General features: G+C 44.0%; 1 long non-coding RNA gene across 1 annotated transcript; it reads left to right on the top strand.

The window, feature by feature from the left end:
• Positions 1-2,734: 2,734 nt before the first annotated feature.
• Positions 2,735-15,481, top strand: LOC132448416 (uncharacterized). Its single transcript, XR_009523356.1, has 2 exons — positions 2,735-9,743; positions 10,222-15,481. It is a non-coding gene; the product is annotated as an uncharacterized LOC132448416 (long non-coding RNA).
• The last annotated feature ends 410 nt before the right edge of the window (positions 15,482-15,891 follow it).

The following is a 15,891-nucleotide window of genomic DNA, read 5'->3' as shown; positions in this document are numbered from 1 at the left end:
GGTGTGGGATGTAAAACCAGAGCACTGATATTAAGATCATTCAAGATTGCTAATAGGGTAACCGTTTTAAGCTGCTATTTGTATCTTGTATTATTGATCGTCTAATCAAGTCGTGCTTTTCCCCCCTCCATCGAACACGGCCTAGAGCAATGATCCGTGTGTGATACAAGACGGAGACAGATCAACAGGTCATTAGTCATGGGAAGGATTTAAGATCAGTAGAACAAACAGAGCCGTTAATGAGGAGGAGCAGGTTCAGAGTTTGTGTCTGTTCCCCTACAGTCCGTCCAGGATTGTGTTCGTTCAGTTGAGTACTCTTTTCCAGGTGAATAGTCAATAGGTAAAGAGCGTGTCACTTTGTGTTGCTCCATAACGACGTGACCCAGGTTATATTTGAACCGTAGGAGATAAGACAATAATAGCAGCATGCTAGATTTGGCCTGTTTGGCCACAAACACTTTCGGCAGTTGCTATGACTTTCAGTAGTTGCCATTCCATCGTCATTGGTATGGCGTTTATTTAAACTGAACATTTCGGAAAAGCTTTCACAAAATATGGCTTACAACCAAAGAAGAAAATAATATTAATGATTTAAAGCAGTTTCATTAATTGGCATCACAAAAACAGCATAAGCCACAAATCACATGCTGGTCCCAGACAATTGATCTCTCTTGTCTTATTCATCCATCCAAATGGCTTTTGTTTCACCAACGAGATACGCACACACACCCTGACAGCGGCATGCAAGTACGACGGAACACAATGTGATCCGCCTGTGATGAAGTGCAGGAAACTCCTTCAGCATTCCCAAATGCACATAAGATACAGCAAGTGTCTCCTGTTATGGTAGAAACTAGACCCAACCCCCACACCCCAACCCTGAGTTATACCCGCTCGCCTTACGTTATTCCACCCTGAACAGTGTGTACCACCAACCCTGGGCTGCCCAGAGACCGCCCAGGTTGTATTCCTTTCAGCTTTTCCTTTTTCTTTATTCTTGAGTTACGTACCAATACCAACCATCCTTTTAGTTTTTTCATCCTCTCCCTCCTCCTCCCTTTGTTACGTCCCCGCCCCCACCCCCACGGCTGCCTCCCTTCCTCCCCCCCTCCCTCCCTCCCTCCCTCCCTCCCTCCCTCCTTTCCTCCCTTCCTCCCAACACCCTTCAGTGCTTTAATTAATTACTTAAGCCAGACTGCTACATTGGTGACAGCCAATGCAAAGTGCTTATCAAGGAGAAACGAGGAACATTGTTTGCGTTTTCTTTTTTTCTTTTTTATTGGAGGTGTCTTTGAGGTGTGTGTGTGTGTGCATTTACATTTAGGGCATTTAGCAAAGCAACGTACAAAAAGTACATTTGTCATAAGAAGTGAAACAATATATTGCTGTCAGTACAGTAAAGATGTTCATAGAACCAAGTGCAAGTACTAGCAATCGCTAGGCTAGCCCTTTCCCCGTGTACAGCAATGATAGCAGCTACTGCAGATGCTACACAATTAAGTACTATGAATAAGTGCAACGTAGATTAAGTGCGTACAATAAGTGTGTGTGTGAGAGAGATAGTGTGTGTGCCTAGGCACGGGTGTGTGTGCGTGTGGACATGCGCATGTGCATGCGTGCGTGGGTGCGCTTTCAAGCTTGTTAAATCACTGCAAATTAAAAGATAATAACCTGACATTGGAGATGTGAAAAAACTAAAAAAAAGTGTGTGGATCAAAAAGTTTATTGTCTCCTTAATTGCCTCACATCAGGGATAACGCTTTCATGCGTTAGACAAATCTGCAGTCAGCAGACCAACATGAAACCAACATGCTTTGACAAACATTTAGACTCACACAACCTTTTCCAGCAGCATTTACTGGGTGATTTATCTTGGCGTTTGGATTCTGTCCATCTGCCGTGTATAGATCTTGTACATTGTAACATCACATCACATGATGCCTCCATTTCTGAGTTATTGGAGCATGTGAAGGTTATTGGTAGCAATGGGGTTTTGGTCATTGTTTAGTAATTTATCCTGAAATTATTTGTCTTTATGAGATGAGTTCAAGAAATTCAACGTACATCATGATGTATATAATGTCCAGTGTTCTCGTTTAGGCCTTGTAATGGCAACAAAACAACAGGAACGCCTGCTTGGATCCTGCATGTCCTTGTACAGTATGTGCTATGTGTGCTAAGCAAAGATTTGTTTTTGTTGTTTTGACATATAGGTCATTCCCTTCTATCTCTCGTCTTATTTCCTTCATCTTGGTCGGCTTTCACCCACAGAGGTATTTCCATGGCAGCCAGTGTGTGCGTGTGTGTGTGTGTGTGTGTGTGTGTGTGTGTGTGTGTGTGTGTGTGTGTGTGTGTGTGTGTGTGTGTGTGTGTGTGTGTGTGTGTGTGTGTGTGTGTGTGTGTGTGTGTGTGTGTGTGTGTGTGTGTGTGAATGTATGCATGTATGTAAGGTATTCTGGGTGCGCACAATGTGTCCACACGCATCACATTCAGTCAACAATACTATACTGAACAGATTCTAGGGCTATAGCGTTTAATGACAACAACAACGTTTTAATGAGTGTTTTCAGCACTGTTTATTGGGTGCCGAAGGGCTTTTATTTTTTAGAATAATTAAGATGTGGATTGTACACCTAGTTTTAAGAGCTTGTGGGTGAAAATGATAGTCACTTGGTGAGTCTGTGTGGGGCTGAATGTTTAGATGGGGTAAGGGGAGTTTCAGGGGTAGTTGGTGTGCAGCTAGTGTTGCAGGGTGTGTGTGTGTGTGTGTGTGTGTGTGTGTGTGTGTGTGTGTGTGTGTGTGTGTGTGTGTGTGTGTGTGTGTGTGTGTGTGTGTGTGTGTGTGTGTGTGTGTGTGTGTGTGTGTTTCTTATGAACAAAATAAAAAGAAAGAAAGAAAATACAAGAATGAAGTAGCACAATGCATTTTTATGACTTGTAGAGGTAATGCAGATTACAATGGTTACTGGGAAACATTCGATTACAATGTGATTTGAAACAAATTAAGACAAGATGAAAATGGTATTTAAAGGAAAACAAAAAAGCTCCAATCAAACCATTGAGAGCATAAGGGTTTCCCAAAATAGTTGTCGGTTGTTGATGTGAATGGCCTCAGTTTTACTGGCCAGCTACACAACGTATAGATGGACAAATTTGACTTGATTGTTTTAATTGGTGGTCACACTGGGGTAATTGATAATTCCCTCTGACCGACATTGTGGCAGACGAACACACAGGACGTCTAACTCTGGAAAACACAACATCAATTACCAGCCCACGCTAAGAACAGGAGAAAAAGGAGGGAAAAAAATGGGCACCCCAACGCTCAAAAATACTATATGATGCAATAAATACACAATGAGACACAGTAGAAAACATTCAACTGATGCATGCAGTTCCTGAAGGAATGCCTGAACTGAAACGTCAGTGGGAGGATATTGGTGCAAAGAGCACCTTCAACCTGGGCCAGGGAGCTCTGTCATTGGTCCGTTGGTCCAGGGAGGGCTTTCATTGGTCCGTTAGTCCAGGGAGCTCTGTCATTGTTCCGTTGGTCCAGGGACGGCTTTCATTGGCCCGTATGTCCAGGGAGGGCTGTGATGGTCCGTTGATCCCTAGGTTGTTGAGAGACAGCTTTACTGTAATGTATAGGGGGTCTCCTTGAGCTCCTGGGTTGCTGGGCCCCCCGGGGCCCTCTAGGCTGGGGTTTTGGTGTTATGGGCTTTGGGGTCTTTTTTTTGTCTGCTCAGAAATTCTCTGGGAGAGAGCGAGAGACCGAGAGAGCGAGAGAGCGAGAGAGCGAGAGCGAGAGAGAGAGAGAGAGCGAGAGAGAGAAAGAGAGAGCGAGCGAGAGAGCGAGAGAGAGAGAGAGAGAGCGAGAGAGCGAGAGAGAGAGAGAGAGAGAGAGAGAGAGAGAGAGCGCATGGCAGTGATGCGGGCAGGAGGAGAGGACAGTCTCGCTGCCAAGATGAATGGGGCAGTAAAACTCAATGTGGGTTGGTGCTGGTGGTGGGGTGGAAGTAGCGTGTAGCTAGTGTCCCAGCCGGTCCCAGCAGGCCCTTGTCGCCATATAGAGTCATGTTCCCCGAGTGCCGTCTCCCTCGCAGACTAAACTGTAAGACGGCGGTTAGTGCGGGCATTAATCAGCCCCCTCTCGCCACAGCACAACAGAACCGCCACACAGAGCTAAACAAGAGCAACTCTTCCACTGCATCGTCTTCCCTCCCCTAACAACAGCTAGCTGTAGCCTAGCCATTGTACAAAACACTGAACAAGACACACAAACACAGACACAGCGCCTTTTGAGTTGCTGCTTTTTCATCCTCATTTGGGGTCAATACACAGCATTTGATATAATTAACAATTATATTTTTACTTCATATAAACATTATAGCCTACCATTTCTCATGACTCGTTTTATGTGGCTCTTTTTTTTGTTGTTATGAACAAAACATGTAGCCTTAATAAAAGAAAAGGAAGATTTTGTACCTAAATGCATCATCATACAGATGTCATTCACATGTGGAGTCCTATAGGAAATTATTCAGTAGATGATTGTGAAATGAAAATGGTGGCATTAAAACCAGTTACTTTTTTCGAAAATGCAGCTGAAGCATGTTGCCTCTCGCTCATACTTCATCAAGTAGCACAGCATGTGCTAAGCACACTCTCTCCATCATCCTCCGTCCTCAACCACCCACACAGCCCCCTATCTCTATCTGTCACACACACGCAAACACACAAACACACACGGGCACTTACACAGAGAGCATTTGCCTTTAATCCTCATGCCAATTCTTGGGATTAACTCATTTCCTGTGTTTCTTAAAATTTCAGGAGAACATTTGTCTTCCTCTTCAAGTGTGTGCTTTCGTGTGTGTGTGTGTGTGTGTGTGTGTGTGTGTGTGTGTGTGTGTGTGTGTGTGTGTGTGTGTGTGTGTGTGTGTGTGTGTGTGTGTGTGTGTGTGTGTGTGTGTTATTGTGCATATTATATTGTCTACATTCATTTTATATTTTGTGCATGTGAAATGTAGCTTATATTGTGTGTACTGTATCCTGTCTGAGGGAATATTTTTGATACAGTATACCTGCCTACGCATCAAGCCTATTTATATATCTCTCTCTCTCTCTCTCTCTCTCTCTCTCTCTCTCTCTCTCTCTCTCTCTCTCTCTCTCTCTCTCTCTCTCACGCACACACTCGCACACACACACACACACACATTTGTATTCAAATTCATTTTCAAATAAAACTGCCCAAGGACCACCAAACACACACGTACACTTTCAAAACATACGTGTCCGCATAAACATGCACAGACCCCATTCTATTGGTGCTTCAGGAGCATTCATATGCAGATGAATTATGTATTTCATGGGATGACAAAGGAGGTCTGTCACACGCAGCATAAACAGGCAGGAGCTCCGCAGTAAAGCCGGTCAACATCCATCATTTGCCAAGACAAAAATAGCCCCCGCCCCAATTTACCCCAGACATTTCCCTGTACTCCCAACCAATGACCACTCAGCTAGGCCCACACCTAGCACATCAACACACAAGAGACAAGAAACTCGAGACAATGACTTTACATTTGTTCCTATTTCTTTCTTGTTTGTGTTTGTTTGTCTTGCATTCTTTTGCATGCTTTTCTTCATTGATTCATTCGCCGATACATTGTAATGACCAGCTCAGCTTTCTCTAGCTGCGTTACCTTGACGTCATACCTGTCTGTTTTACATTCCTTTCAAGAGCCTTCCTAAAGAACCCCTTCCTGTCTCATCGCGTAATGTCAGAATTTGGCGGTAACTTCACGTCAAACTATTAGAAACAATCTCCGTTCACCAGCCACATAGAAGCAAGCAGCAGATTAAAAAATAATGATAACACGGATATTCGGGGGAACTGCGAGAGAATGTAGTGTGAGTGACCACAAGGACAGAGCAGTGAAAATAAAATTGGAAATGAAAATCGTGAGGGATGGCGAATGTGCTCTGCACATCGTGGCTTTGCTGGAGATCGAAACTGATTTCTAGCAAACCAGACCACTGAAATGCCTTTTGAGATTTCCCATGGCTGTGGATTATATTTATGTACATTATTAATCTTATTAATAACGATTTATCCCTATGAATCTTTTGTCCCTGGGGAGGTTATGACTGCCTATATACTTCTACAGGTATTTTCTGTTGTTTCCTAATCATTCACGCATGCAGATAGATTGAAACATACCCACTCACACCCTTAATAAATGTTAGCACATATTTTCCAAATAAGTAAGCGATAAACCGATCCTAATTATGTCACACATGAAGCTATTCCTATTCGACTCCCCCTCCCACACACACACACACACACACACAAACACACACACCCCTCCTGCCCTGCCCCCACACTCACACACACACACACTCCAACAGAGCAAGAGGACGGCCATGATGGATGGCAGAGGATGCTGTGTTTGGTTTATCAACAGTTGCCATTGCTTTGAGGGAAGAGCTGCGGATGATGGAGTGTGTTTGTGTGGGGAGGGGGATTCATATGAATGTGTTTGTGTGTCTGTGTGTGTGTGTGTGTGTGTGTGTGTGTGTGTGTGTGTGCATGTGCGTGCGTGCGTGCGTGCGTGCGTGCGTGTGTGTGTGTGTTTGAGTGTGGTGCACGCTTGTGTGTGTGTATTGATGTGTGAGTATTTGTATGTGCGTATCTGAAAAATAGTGTGCGTGTGTGTGTGTGTGGTAGGGTTTGTGTATGTGTGTGTGCATTTGAGAAATGATGTGTGTGTGCGTCTTTGAGAGAAAGTGTGTGTTTGTGTGCGAGCACAAGTAAGACAGAGTTATCTGTAGACTGTGTGTGTGTCGTAGATAAAGGAAGGTAGGGCGGTGTTAAGTGCAAAGGCGTGGAGAGGCATCTTACCAGCAACCAGCTGACAATCTCCCCTCCCCTCCGTCCCCCCTCATTCAACTCCCCTCGCAACATCCCTTCCTCTCCCCCTCTCCCCCTCTCCCCTGCCCTCGCCTCCTCATCTCCCTCCTTCACTCCCTCCTTCCAAACAGAGGAACAAGAAACAAACAAACACACACACAAACCAAAAATGCAAATGAAATCAGAGAATAATTCTGCATTGCTATTTTTTTCACCAGCCCAACTTGGGAAAACAGTCCCATGGAATTGGACATTTTTGTTATTTTTGTTGTTGTCGCCCTACTTCCCACTGTTTATTCTTCCCCTCGTCTCTTTCCGCTCTTGTTTCTGTCTCTGTCAATCCCCCGCCCCCCTCTAAGCCGCTTTGCGGGGATGCACACAGGAGCCACCTTATACTGTTTTCCTTTGCAAATTCTCTTATATATTTTTTTGCCAGAGACAGCACAATCACACGCACCTCCTCTGCTCACAAAGAGAATACTCTGCTGGTTCTGATTCACCCCGGCTTCCTTTTCTCCTGGTGGGAAATAAAAAAACACACACACAGACACACACACACACACAGACACACACACACACACACACAGACACACACACAGACACACACACAGACACACACACATACACACACACATACACACACACGCACACACACACACACACACACACACACACACACACACACACACACAGACACACACACATACACACACACATACACACACACGCACACACACACACACACACACACACACACACACACACACAGACACACACACACACACACACACACACACACACACACACACACACACACACACACACACACACACACACGCCCACCTAGCGAAGGATAGTCGATGCCGGGGCCGTCTGATCGTGTTGGAAGCGGCTTTCCTGCTGAAAGGTTCTATAGAGCCCCCACAAGCACGTACGCACGCACGCACAAACGCACAGACACACACACTCCCCTTTCACAGCAGAGTGCCTTGAACAGTTTCAAAGCCAACTCAAATTTTAATGACTTCCTTGGACCAGGAACCAAAGTCTGTTCATTTGTCTTAACCGTAACCCCACGTCAGTCCGCCATCTTGTTTTATTAATGCAGTCTATAGTGATGAATAAATGGATACGGCTGTTTGTAGTCCATAGAAACAACAACCTCCCGTTGTACTTCCAAGTGCTAGCCATGATTTTTATGTTTTTCTTGTTGTTGGTGTTATTCAAATCAACCTCAAGAAAAATATCAAATATGAAACTTGAACAGATTCTATAATCAGAGACTATATTGTTGGCAAATGGTTGACAATTAGTGTGGGAGTGATCATAGTGTTTTTTTAGGAAGAGCAGTCAAGCTGTCTATTGCTGGAGAATATCTGCCAACTACTAAAGTCTAACACTCCCACATTCACCATCTTTCATCTCACACACACACGCACACGCACACACGCACGCACACACACATACACACAGTCCCTTAAGGTGTTTGTGTTTCTGCTGGGAGGTTTTTAGTTAAAGTCCCACCCCATTGGCTGACGCAGCATGCAGTGTTTCCCTATGTGCATTCAATTTATGCATTTATTGCCCTTATTGGGGCACACCTGCCCATTTACAAGGCCTTTGATGTCTGATGAGACTGCAGGTGGCAACCATTGCCTGGCTTCCTCTCGTTAGGAAACCAGAGGGTAAATAGCGATAAATAGGTTTGTTTGCAAGTGGGCTTGAACAAGCAACACTGTTCTCTTCTCAACTCTTAAACCACTGGCCTCTTCTTCTTTTTTTACTGTGCTTAAGAGGAGTGTGAAGGGTTTTGCAATAACAAATCACTGCAGTGCATTTTCAACCTCCCTCCCAACGGAAAGGTTGCACTACCAGTTCTGAGTTCTGGGTATGCCTTGTGTTTGTATAGCGACGCTGTCTGAGCCAGTCACAGCTGGATTAGGTTGTCTAGAGCACCCAATGGTCAATACACACACACACACACGCACTCGTGCGCACACACACACACACACAGAGGGCTGAGATGTTTTAGTCTCTCGATGGGTGTAGTCTTTTGCCGACATAACATTTGATGCTGCAATTTACCCTACATGGTCCGCAACCTTATTTAACACCAAGGCTGTTCAATGACGCAATGAGAGGTTCCTCTGTTGGAGCAACATGTGATGGGAAGCGTCAATTCATATGTTGAAACCGTTTGACCACTTGATAACAAAGATATTTCTGTTACAGATCGTCTTCTGACTCTGCCTGTAGCAAGAGCTCTTGCATGCATTGACCCCATGGACACACCATCTATAAACCAACATCGGAAGAACATCTTTGTGTTTGTACTGTTTGGCTGTGTGTGTGTGTGTGTGTGTGTGTGTGTGTGTGTGTGTGTGTGTGTGTGTGTGTGTGTGTGTGTGTGTGTGTGTGTGTGTGTGTGTGTGTGTGTGTGTGTGTGTGTGTGTGTGAGCATGTGTGTGTGTGTCTGTTTTCTGAAAGGCTTCCCCACAATGAATTGACCTCACTATCTTTAGCCCCGCAGAAGGTTGGTTAATGGCCCTTGCTCTTACCACATCCATTAACCTGTTACGCAACACAGGGGCCATGATGGAAAGTCCTATCTTCTGACCCTCTGCAAGACTTTCAGATTCAACTCACACATACACACACCCATGCACACACACACACACAAACTGACGCATACACTATCTGACTCGATTCATTGTTGCTCTGTGTCAGTGAACCATGTGCTGAAAGTCTTTCAGTAACAAGCCCAGAGCTCGTCATTACCCTGGAAACAGGTTACCGAGGGCTCAACTCGATGGTGGAACTGCTCTGCCAGGTATTTTATTTACATTTTGTCTTTGTTTTGGCAGACACTTTTACCTTACCTGACTAAAAAGTGAGACTTGGAACAATCAAAGCAATAAATCAAAATGAGTCAATCAAAAAATGTATTGCTGCAAAACCTAGTTTAAACAAAGGGAAGGCATTCATTTATTTTGTGTACTGAACGTGGTAGTGCATTGCATTCACATGAATATACATTTCAATGCATAATGCATGGACATTCTGCATAGAATGGATAACTTATTATTATGAATTATTAACTAATGTTGCTGATTGATATAGATGTCTAAATCTGACACAGTGTTATGTTATGTTGTGTGTTGATTGTATATTCTGAGGCCGCAGCAGCTTGTGAGTTGCAGTGTGAAGCGGGAGATGTTACGGCCACATTGGCCTTTCAGTTGTCATAGTGTGTGTGCAACTCGTTTTGTCTGCCTTTGCTCTCATAGGCCTGGTCCCGCATGTTCCAGGATGGGGGTGTGCCCGCGCACGGGGCGTGTCCCCATGAACTGGATAAAAGTGGGCCCGGCCTCCGAGAGACGGCGGCGGGAGATTTGATTTGTGTTTTGCTCTGATTGTCAAGACCAGTTTTGATTCATGCTTTTCACGCAATTAAAACAAGAAAGGTGGATTGTGGATAGTCTCCTGCCCCGTTTCTTTGTTTTACGTCTGAGCCGCGTAACAGGAGGTTTGGGAAGAACTTCCCGAAGAATTTATCTGAGAGGTCAAGGGATCAGCGGAGGTCAAAGATCAAAGTTCCACGAGTCTCCGTCTAGCAGAGAAAATACAGGAACCCGCTTGTGCTGCCAACAAGCACACACTGAACTCCTTCAACCAATTGCAGTTTTTTGGTTTCAAAGGTTAAATCTGGCCTAAAAATGTTTTGACATAAGGTCGTCGGATTCGATACCAGAACAACATTCACGATCTTTGTTTGTTGAATATTAACAATTAACGGTTTGAACAAGATGAACATGCACGGTGGGGTTTGATCCAGTTAAGAACCCACGTCATATGCCTTCTCATAAACGTTGGGTTGGCTTTCATTAGCAAGTTCAACACGTGTGGCTGATTTGGATCTTTATTGGGTTGTTTCACGCAAAAGGCTGCAAAACACAATCTTATTATCAAAATTAACGTTTTGTTATAGGAGTTCCAAACAGAGACGGCATTTCTGTTCATTATGTTAGCCATCCTCTTTAACCCTGCCCTTGTATACACAGGCTTGAAGGGGGCCCCCAAAAAAACACAGTTTGGATTAGTCACAAGGTAATGGGTTGGGACTGCACTGCAATCTGACCTTACAAAAAATAAAAATACTGCTTTTCTTATTGTATGTATACCATTAAACTACTGTTGTGAAGGAATCAGTGAAGATTACGCTTGATGGTGTGGCTCGGATTTGGAAAAATGGTCCTCAAATAATCTCTGTGTCATTGTTGATTTGCCTCCAACCACATTAGACGGAACAACCAGACCAGCAAACAGGATGTTTGATATCATCTCGGTAATAGAACAGATGTATACTCTTGATGGGTTACGTTGTGGTGATTTCTTAGCAGCCTAAGCTTCTTTGGGGAGGCAATCTGACCCTAGTAGCCCCTGGAGTCCATCTGTACACACTAACCCAGGCACTTATAGAGCCACAGTGGCAGTGACCACCATGGCAATAAAACACCCCACATCTTAGCAGAAGCCATACCTGTATCATTCACATTTAGAGCATTTAGCAGAGGCTTCGATCCAAAGCGATTGACGCTGAGTATATTTGTCAGAAGAAGATAAACAATATGTCTCTGTCGGCACAGTAAAGATGTTCATAGAACCAAGTGCAAAGCGCTAACAATTTGTATACAACAACGCTAGCTAGGATAAGATTCTACACAATGCCAAGTACCATTTTTTTACCAGTGACGGGGCATGGCAGTGGTGGAGTGTTATCACTTGGCACCATCATCGTATCCATGCTATCATTGACGTGAATCACCAGAGCACTTTAACCTGATGAGCAAAGGAGCGTTTCCTTTGTAGTTGTATGAGCCAACACAGCCCAGTCACCTGTTTCCCAATCCACCCAATCCCCCCCGCACACCCGCCCACCCAGTCCAATGATTGGTTCATCCGTGTGGCCCACCCAGGACATGACACGAGGACCCACAAGACCTGTCTTGCTTCTCTCAGACTGCATGGCTCCTGCAGTACATCCTAGTCATTCTGCAACCACCAGCGCTATTATTATTTCAGCGATTACAGTGACTATGGCACATTGGCCGGCTGCCTAGAACTGCCAGCGCATCCAAGTAAGGAAAGTAGTAATTCCTTCCTATCAATAGTGGCTTAGTCTGCAGCCCACAGTTCTACCTTTATCGTTTCAGGAAACATGAGATAATTGCTAAACTAAATAAGTTTTCTTTCTTTTAAAACCATGAAGAAGTGCATGCAACTAAACACTTTCATCGCTTCTGCCACATTATTAATTATGATATTATTTCTTAAGACTTCTTCGTAAAGTACACTGCTCCTCCTAAATGATGACAGACTTCTTTGTATAAAGAAGGGCTGGCTTCCCGTTAGTTCTCTTTATCCGCAGCCGGAGACCCTGTGCTGCTTACGTTCTGCCATGACAGACCGTGAGTTCCCAGAAGCAGGCTCAGGCCTCGCCAATAGAGAGCCAGCCGCACTGTTGAGTGTGGGACAACGGAACACATTAGCGTGTCACTGAAATGAATCGATGTCTGGTGGTTTGTTTGGTCTGCTAGGGCTGGGAACAGAGTTTCAGAGTTTCAGTTGCGGAAAGTGTTTGAAAGGTTGAAATCCCTTTGCCTGAATGATTACATAGATATCCATGTTGCTAACATGTTGAATGCTTGTTTCGAAGAAAGACAGCACCTGGCCGTACAGCAGGTGATTATTATTATTTGAGGTATCTGCAGAGTAGGATAATTTGCAGAAGTAATCACAGTATTTGTACTGAAGTACTAGTGTAGTATTAGAAGTAGGCCTAATACAAGCAACAGTAGTTAATAGTAGTAGTAGTAAAAGCACTGATCAAAGTACTGAGTAGTAATAGTAGTAGTAATAACATTTTAGTGTATTGCCCTTATAATGTCTTCTCATTATATTATATTGCTCTTATTTTATATAGCATTATCATTACATTGTAGTCTTATGATATTCTATTCTCATTATATTAGATCCTCATGGAGCGCTGATGTGACTAAAATAGGTATTTCAAAAAACAAGCCAGACGTGACTGGAATATGGCCGCTCAGGGCAGGACCTCCTCCATAAATCAAAATGATTTTCTGTACTTGCGGGAGCGCTAAGGTCAACCATCCAAACAAGTTGATCCTAATCTATTGGCTCACTGACTCAACGTTCTATTTCCATGTAGTGTGTATCTGCCTTTCCCTAATCTTCTTTACCCTGTGTGCGCGTGTGTATTTGTGTGTGTGTGTGTGGCTGAGTAGTATATTTATATATTTTGTGTGTGTGTGCATGTACATTTGTGTGTGTGTGTGTGTGTCTGTGTGTGTGTGTGTGTGTGTGTGTGTGTGTGTGTGTGTGTGTGTGTGTGTGTGTGTGTGTGTGTGTGTGTGTGTGTGTGTGTGTGTGTGTGTGTGTGTGTGTGTGAGTCTGAGTAGTATATCTTTTATGTTTTCTCCGTGTGCGTGTTGGTGTGTGTGAACGCGTGTGCATGCTGACAGTTGGCCGTCGCCATGGCAACCCAAGAGTGTGCATGCAGAGGGGAGCAGACGTGTAAAGGAGCTGCACATTAACTGTTCAAATGTGTGATTCCAGGCTTCACACTTGGCCGATGATATCAAGAAGTCATTATCACCTCCCAGCATGGAGGAGGAGGCAGGAGTGGCAAGCCGTCCAGGCCCTGGTGCCTTCTCCCCACCCGAGGCTGATACGGTTAACCATTCATCTCTTGTTTATCTTCAATTACCTCAAGGTCATCATCATTGGGAGGCACGGCATAAGCCCGGAGTTCATAGGACAGATAGAGAGGGGAGATGAGGGGGATGAGGGGGATGAGGAAGACGGATAAGATGAGTGGGTTCAAGCATGGCCAGAATGTGTACGCTTCAAACGTTGGTGTTTGAAGGTAGAAAAGTCTCAACGTCATATTAAACTAAACAACTATTTAACCGAACAAGGATGGTTTCTTAAAGAATAACCAAGGAATCGTTGACACTGGCAATTAGCTTTTATGTGTCCCGCAGCTTACTTTAGGTAAAGTCATCGTTATTGTGAAATTTACATATTTGTAGGTTTATTTTTTCTATGCATTATGGGGGTAAAATATAAATGTATGCAGTTTTCATAAATACGAAAACAGAACCATAACCCAGTTGCTCTCTCCGGCCTTCAACACCAACAACACATCAATAGAGGTGGACTTAGTTCAGGGGGAAATTGCGCCAGTCAGCCAATCAGCCAATTGTTAGAGGATGAAAGGGAGCATGGGGTCGACATGGCAACCAGTCAGCTGGTCCCCGTCCAGCTGTCTGCGAGCTGTTGGACTGTTTCATGGCGACCGCCAGGCTATAGGAATGCTTTGGCTTACCAGAGCCCCCCCGGTCCCACACACACACACACTCACATACATCCGGGCATGTTTGCATGGACGTACACATGCACACACATACTCCCGCACACACATATGCATGCCAACACACACACACAGAAACACTCATATATTCATACACACTCATTCACACACACACACACACACACACACACACACACACACACACACACACACACACACACACACACACACACACACACACACACACACACACACACACACACACACACACACACACACATACACATACATATATACACACACACACACACATGCACACTGTGGTGATATGACTTGTTTAGCAGACAGCCAACCCCCACACTGCATTCAGTCATTCAGTGAATGGACAAAGACCGACCACCAGAACAGCAACCGGGTGCAAAATATTTTAAAGCTACACTACTATTTGTTTTGGAGCAGCAACATTTTTCTCTTGAAAAATCTGCTGTTTTAAGGTCCCAATGTGCTAGATTTAGACTATGGTTAACTTTGTTAAACAACGTTTAATAATGTTAAATAACCAATTTGCAAAGTCCTTATCTGCGATTGTTCCATAATGAGGCAAAAATGATCAATAATCAACTTCAATGTGTTGGACATTCCCCTTGTCTTTAGCAAAGTTCATCCGCGTCGCTGTACAGAGATGGTCGAGGCAGCTGCCATTGTGTGTTCTGAGGTAAGATACCTTAGGTAACTCTGAAAGACTTATCAGGCCTTAGTACAGCATGCATTTCTTCTTTCTTGAAACGGGGATATGGACATTAACATTACAGAGGGTGGAAGAGACTGCCATACAATTAGTTTCAAATTAATGGACAACTTTTTGGCAGAGTCCACCTCGACTCTGCATAGCCACCCTCCCCCTTCTGGCCACCATTGTATACTGTATTGCATTGTGTTGTATTGTATTATAGCACTTAACTGTGTAGCAACTGCAGTAGCTGCTATCATTTCTGTAAGACGAGGAATTGGTTAGCCTAGCGATTGTTGTACTTGCACTTGGTTCTATGAACATCCTTTCTGTACCGACAGCGATATATTGTTGCACTTCTTATGACAAATGTACTTATTGTAAGTCGCTTTGGATAAAAGCGTCTGCTAAATGCCCTAAATGTAAATGTAAATGTAAATATTACAGAAATAGTCCTTGAATAATGATCAGCAATGATATATTATGATTGTTGTTCTGTTCAGCTTTCACTCAGGACTCAAGGTCTCATGATGTAACTCATTTGAGTTAAGGATCTGTCAGGAAGTGAACCATAAAGTGAAGACACAAGGGGGAAGCTGAACATTTCACAGAGCCTTGCTCAGAACGGCTGACCGCAGATCAGATAAGAAAATGACATTACTGGGAACAAGTTGAAACAATAACACCCCATTGAGGTCATGCCTGGGTTTACTTTACAAAAACCCTGTTATTGGTTGATCGTCAAACTGAATGTTTTTTAATCATTCTACAAACCCCGATCGCCTGATCATAATCATATGAGTAATCTTGAATGATGGCCTACTGTAACTCAGTGACCTGGTTAGGCTGTGT

The sequence above is a fragment of the Gadus macrocephalus genome, chromosome 20 (genome assembly GCF_031168955.1).
Source record: "Gadus macrocephalus chromosome 20, ASM3116895v1".
Taxonomy (NCBI): domain Eukaryota; kingdom Metazoa; phylum Chordata; class Actinopteri; order Gadiformes; family Gadidae; genus Gadus; species Gadus macrocephalus.
This window is presented reverse-complemented; position numbering and strand designations above follow the sequence as displayed.